The following is a 6,385-nucleotide window of genomic DNA, read 5'->3' as shown; positions in this document are numbered from 1 at the left end:
TCCGGGCGGGGGTGACAGCCGGCCCTGGCGCGGGGTGGGCGGCAGCTCTGCCGCCTCTCTCCCTGCGGAGCGCCCGGCGCAGGGAGGGGGCTCCCCGTCCCTCCTCTCCCTCTCCATCGCTCGGTGTTGCCCGGTCCAGCAGATGCTTTCACACCACCTTCACTCCCGCAGCCTCCCGCCGCCCCCCGGGCCGTCCCTCCCACGGGCAGCCGGAGCCAGCGCCCGGCCGGCCCCAGGCCCTGTGCGGGGGCCGAAGGGAGATTCGGGGTGTCGGTGGCGTGAGGCGGCCCCCGAGCCCGCGGGCAGGGCCGGCCCGCCCGCAACCTCTTTGTCAGGGCGCCACCTGGCGGGCGCGGCGGGGGCAGCAGCCGCAGCCCCGCACGGGCAGAGCGGGCAGAGCCGGCAGCCCCGCGCAGAGCCGGCAGCCCCCGGCTCCTCCATGGCGCTTAAGGGCGGTGGGAGAGGCTGCCCCAAGTCTTCCGCAGCCTCAAGCGGAATAAAGCAGGCGCCTAGCCCCGGTGGGCACCCAGCGCCAGACTCAAGCCAGTGGGCCAGAGCGCACAACCTATACGCGTGAATATAAGGCAGCATATACTCATGAGAAGTAAAGTCAAGGCTTAGGGCGTATCCTCTTTGGGTGGGATGGAAACCCCCCCAGAAAAGGAAAGTGCCAGCAAGAGATGGGCAGAAAGGCGTTATTCCAATTTGCATTTGTCTATCACCTCCTTAGATCAGCAAGGAACACATTGTGTTGCTGCTAACACGGAGCCCGGCCCCAGACATAGGGCTGGGACGGGCACCCCGCATGGAGCACCCCCACCAATGCGTAGGGGGGGAAGCAGTGGGGACGGGTGTGTAACAACCAGAGCATTCTGGAGAACCGGCGTACCCGGCACACAGCACATGCTCCTACAGCAAAAACGTGCAGAGATGTTCACCTAGCTTTCGTGCGGTCTACGGGCCAGGGGTTTAGGCAAGGTGGGCTGGTCCTGCATGAAGCAGCAGTGTAGTGTAAGTTTTATCGGTGCTGTAAGGAAAGATGGATGTGCTCAGTGCACCGTCCCCTTTGCACATCAAGCAGAAGTTTCCCAGGTGTCAGAACGTGCCCTGTCATTGCAGCCAGTCACCAAAACATGTATTTTGCCTGTGTGGATTTGTGAATGAAGGGGTTTATTTTTTTTGCTCCCTATATAGCTCAGTACAGCAACATCCTCATCCACCACTTGGGCTCCTAAGGGCTAGAGCAATCCCGAACAGCCACCAAAATACCGCAGGTGAGCAACAGAGCTGCTGCTGACGAGGACTCAAGGACACACGGTGGAGGTGGGGTTCGCTGCTTTTTTTGTTGCTCTTAGTACGATTGTTGGTTCAATAGTCCTTGGGCAGAAATGGGCACAAACAGTCTCAGGAGTCTCATCCTGAAACTAAACCTGCTTTCCAAAGAACAAATCTACCCCCAAAGTGAACCTCTGAACACTAAAACAACTAGGAGGTCATTTGAAATTTGCTTCAGAGTTTCAGTCCATATTCCCCGCTAAAGTGATCTGGCATATAAAATACAGTCCAGGAGCTCTTTCAGCTTCATTTTTGCTTCTTTTGTATTTCTGATGCTGAAGCTAAAGACGATTTGCCTAATTCAACCTCAGCAAGTCAGCTGTTTAACACAGCACAGGGGTATGGGATAGGTCAAGGCTGAGTAAATTGTTGTCTTAGGGTTCAGTAAGAGCGGAAAATGGCAAAGCCTCCTCAGAAAATGAAGATAAATAATTTACTGGACTAATCAATGACTTTCTCTTACTCTGTTCCTAAAAAAATTGTGACCTAGCTATATGCGAGCATGTGTGCATGCGCATGTGAAGCATACATAAAATAACATTCCTGTGCAGATTACAGAAGGGTAGTTTGTCTTGTTTGGCAAACTTTCTCAAACATTTTAATCACCGTTTAAAACGCTGTAGACCTTAAATGGTCCTTCCAGCCACGTGGTCTTTCCAGGGGTCTATAGTAACCTACCACCTGTTTGACAGTGTATATACATCCAGCTTCCTCTTTTACACTGTATCTTTCTATTTATTACTTTCTAATCTCTGCATAATAAAATCAATATGAGGCATTACAATAAATTATCCGATTTCTCTTAACAGAGTACAGCAATAAACTTATTAGGCAAATTGGTAATTAACACAAAATTTGGAACAGCGATCAGAAATTAATGACAGAAAAGTAGGAATCAGGAATTGCCTGTGGCAATAGAGATGAACTTGAAACCGTGTTCTTAAATGGGTTAAAAAGAAATCCCAGAGCTCCTGGTTCATAAGAAGATGTCTGCGGGTGAAAAGCCAGCTCTCTGGATTCTTCACTTGGAAGAACTCTGCGGTCTCTTCGCAGGAACTTACTAGGCAGCTTTTGCGGCTCCACCAAGCGCGGTTGCCTGCACCGTCGGAAAGGAGTAGGCCTGTTCCAAAAACACCTTTGTTTGCCTCTATGGGAGAGAGAGTCCGAGGCAGCTGGGAGAGTCAGGCTCACCCTGCTTCTGGGAATGCGCCCCAGCGTGTGGTCAGCAGCCCTTCAAGCAGACATCAGGCAGCCTGGCTGGAGCAGGATGTGGCTCTTGCTGGCGGCGGACTAGCAGACAGACCGGGATGCCCAGCTGGCTGTTTGTGGCGGAGCTGCGAGGAACGAGGGAGGTCAGAGCGAGGCGGATGGTCTCTGCAGGCCTGAAAGTACAGGTCCTATGTACACGTCTTGAACGTGTATCCCGGGAGAGAACAGTCACCCCACCTCACCGCCCAGCCAACAGGCGAGCAGTCAATCACAGAATCACAGAATCACTGAGGTTGGAAAAGACCTGTAAGATCATCAAGTCCAACCATCACCATGCCCATTAAACCAGTCACCGTATTTCGCCTACAGTGGAAGAGGAGAAACCTTGAGGGACCATTTCATCCCAGGCTATGGCAGAAGGAGGGTTGGCGCGTGGCAGTTTCAGACTTGTAGCCCGCCCTGAGCCATGGGGCTCGCCTGTCTCTCCTGAGATGCTCACTGCTATGAGGAAACATACCCTCAAGCAGAGCGAATAGTTTTATTCCAGATATGATCTCTTCGCTCTCACCTTTTACTACCCATTTCTTTATTTAGCAGCAGCAGCTTTCTTCTGAACAAAGACTAGGCCCAAGCTACACCCTTGAGCCATCCATCACTTGTTGCCACAATGGTGTTTCTATTGTTAATTGTTTGTCAGGGTTGCTTTTTGGGGTTAGGCAGTGCAGTGATTTAGTACGCTAGCTAATCAGCTCTGAAAATGTATTCTCAGAATAAATTAGATCAAAAAAAAGAAGCTTGAAAAGTCTGTTGGTCTCGATACAATCCTTCTGGACTCCCTCACAAAACCACAACTGGATCTAATAGTTGCCTCTAGTTAAAGAGATTCACTGCTGCTCCCAGACTCTGCACTGACATGGGTTAGCGAAGCGAAGTAAGGAAGTTTGCACAACGCCTGTCTGCTCAGTGTGTGGTTCTGGTCAAGGTTATTAATGCCTCACTTTTCATAAATATAAAGAGATAGAAGAAACATAGCCACGTAAAATGAAAAAGAAAGGTTGTCTTTCTTTTTTTTTTTTTTTTTTTTGAGATGGCCTCTGATAACACGAATTCACAAGGGAGAATGTGGTTAAAAGCCCATTTTGTAACTAGATCCCAGATGCACATACCATCAATACTCCAACTCTGGCTCCCTTTTATCAGGCTAATCATAGCTGCACTGTTTTGTTGTCAAAACATCTCCTGTAGAAGTCAGACTGGAGAGTCCTTTCAGTAGCAAAAATGTGAGATTAATATACCAACGCTCCCTGTATTAAGAATCTCCTACCTCCTAAAAGGGTGTTTAAAAAAATACAATAATTAAATAAAAAACATTTGCAAAGCCAGTTAATTTCCTGGGCTCTTCTTGGCCCACTCCCGCAATATATCATATCATCAGCAACCACAGTAACTTCTCAGTTTACAGATGTATTCATGGGACTGCAAAAGGAGCAATAAATAGCCTGCCGCAGAGTTTCTCTCTGCGAGGAGCAAATTACGTCAGGAGCTGCGGCAGGTCAGAGCTCAGGAAGGGCGAGAGCCGCCTTCCCTGCCTGGCAGGGCCGACCGTGCCGGGGTGGGTTTCCAGAGTAAGTCTTGGCCGGTTTCGAACGAATGTGGCGATAAAAAGGTGTCACGCGCCTTGCGATCGATCAGCTTGGTGATGTAAACAGGAGTCTGGCAAGCTCAGGATGGGGGGCTGAGAAACCTGGAGGAGGTTTGCGCCCTTTCAGAGGGAGGCTCAGATGCTCAGGCCCCTCTGAGGTGTGCTCCAGGTGGGGCCCATCCAAGCAGGCAGATGATGACCTCGGTGGTCAACGCAAGCCAGTGGGCAAAAGTAATTTAGGCAAGCACATGTACCTGGGAGCTAATTACCTGCAGCTTCATCTAGTTAGTAACTGCTGGGCTCAGACTGTTCTAGGAGGTAGAGGAGGAGAGAGATGGATGACTAGAAACCGGCAGAAGATTTGGGGTAAGGAGAGAGTTGCTCTGTTTGGATGATTTAGGAGTCTACTTGCTGTTTGGTGGAGATGCAGCTATTCTACACCAGTCTACTGCAGGGCTGTGTCTGTGTGTGAGTACCTGGGTGTGTGTGAGTACCTGGGTGTGTGTGAGTACCTGGGTGTGTGTGAGTACCTGGGTGGGCATTCCCCATTCCTCTGCTGTAGCCTCTAACATGTCTGCTGGCTTTTGGAGCTGGGGACAGCCTGAGGAGCTCCTGAAAACAAGGTCTGTGAGTCTAGGCTTTCTCTGCGTTTGCTCAGACTTTTGAATCCAAGTACAGATGAAGGAATACTTTACATTAAAGTAATGGGTTGATGAAGCTGCTCTAAACCTGAACTGGTGAAATCCATCCAGCCCTGTTTCTGGGGCAAAATTGTAGGATTTGAGTCTCAGAGTCCAGGAAGTCTCCCCATGTGAAGACATGATCATCTATTGAGTGTTAAAAAAACACAGGCAGGAGAACTTGGAGGTTCTTCATGTGCTGCTTTGAAAGTGCCTTGATCTCTTTTCGGCGCTATCTCGAGCGCTAGGTAACTCGCTGCTGCTACGCTCTGAGGGGTTTCCCGTGCTCCCTTAGGTACGTGCGTGCGCACGCACACAGGGCCTGGTGTCGGGGCTGTATTCCAAAACACGATCGGGCTTAACACTGCCTATGGCTGCAGCTTGTGCCCCCTCTGGGTATCACCTCGGCTGCTTGGAGTTTGGACCCTGCACTTGCTGCACGTACCAGAGAAGGAGCTAATGATTAATATACATGAAGTAAAGTACTCTCTCAAACAGTAATCCTTAACATCAATAGCAGAATGAGAGAAACAGACCTCTTTTTGTCAGTCATTCTGAGTTAAGTACATGAGTCCCACCAGTCTGCACCTCCTGTTCCCTCAAGTGATGCGCAAGTGTCACCAGGTGCCCATTGCCCATCACATAGAGACCTCCAGTTGTACAGTGGCTCTTTTTTCTTTTTTTTTTTTTCTCTTTTTACATTTTGTCCCCTGACAGGTATAAACACAGCTATTTGTTCACAGGGATGCTGCTCATCCAGGCTTTTTTTTCTTTTTTTTTTCCTTGCACAGTTTCTTTGGGGGACTTTTCTGATTCCACTCCATAAGAAGTTGCTCATTACAAACACACTGGGGAATATGTTGCATTTGCAAAAAATAGTATTCCTCAGTTATCACAACGTGTACTTAAGCAAATACTATTTTTGCCTATTTAAAAAAAAAAAAAAAAGACCTGACATTTCCTTTATGCATTTATTAATGGACACAGAGGTGAAAAGATGAACTGTCAAAGCAGATTATTTGTTGCCAGAGAAAGGTCTTAAACACCATGGATCTGATCCAGCAAACATGACACAGTCTTCCAGGCAGTGTAAGAACCAGAGAGTTACAGATGCTGTTGGAAGAAGGTATTTCCAAAGCTCTCAGATTCTCCCCATGTCTACAGAGAGATGGAGTAGCGACAGCACACATGGAGGGGAGAGAGCTGGGTTGCAAAACTGGATGTCAAACATGCATCTTTTGTTAGCCATGGCCAGCTGGTGTTGAATACAGGAGTCCTGCAGGTGTATCTCTTGGTGACAAAACCTGCTGGATACCGGTGATTTGCCCCAGAATATGCTGAACTCTTGGCAGTTGCTCACAGCACCGGGGCAGTGAGCGAGGAGAAGGATGAAGCAGAGCTGTGCTTGACGCCAGTCACCGCAAAAGTAACGTGAGCTCTTTGTTGGACAAATTGACTGTGAGCACGGTGATGTGCAAAGCAGATAGCACGTGTGGCTGGGTGGAGAGCAGCAGCGTGG

The sequence above is a fragment of the Gavia stellata genome, chromosome 12 (genome assembly GCF_030936135.1).
Source record: "Gavia stellata isolate bGavSte3 chromosome 12, bGavSte3.hap2, whole genome shotgun sequence".
Classification (NCBI taxonomy): Eukaryota; Metazoa; Chordata; class Aves; order Gaviiformes; family Gaviidae; genus Gavia; species Gavia stellata.
The sequence above is the reverse complement of the archived record's forward strand: the minus strand, read 5'-3'. Positions refer to the sequence as shown.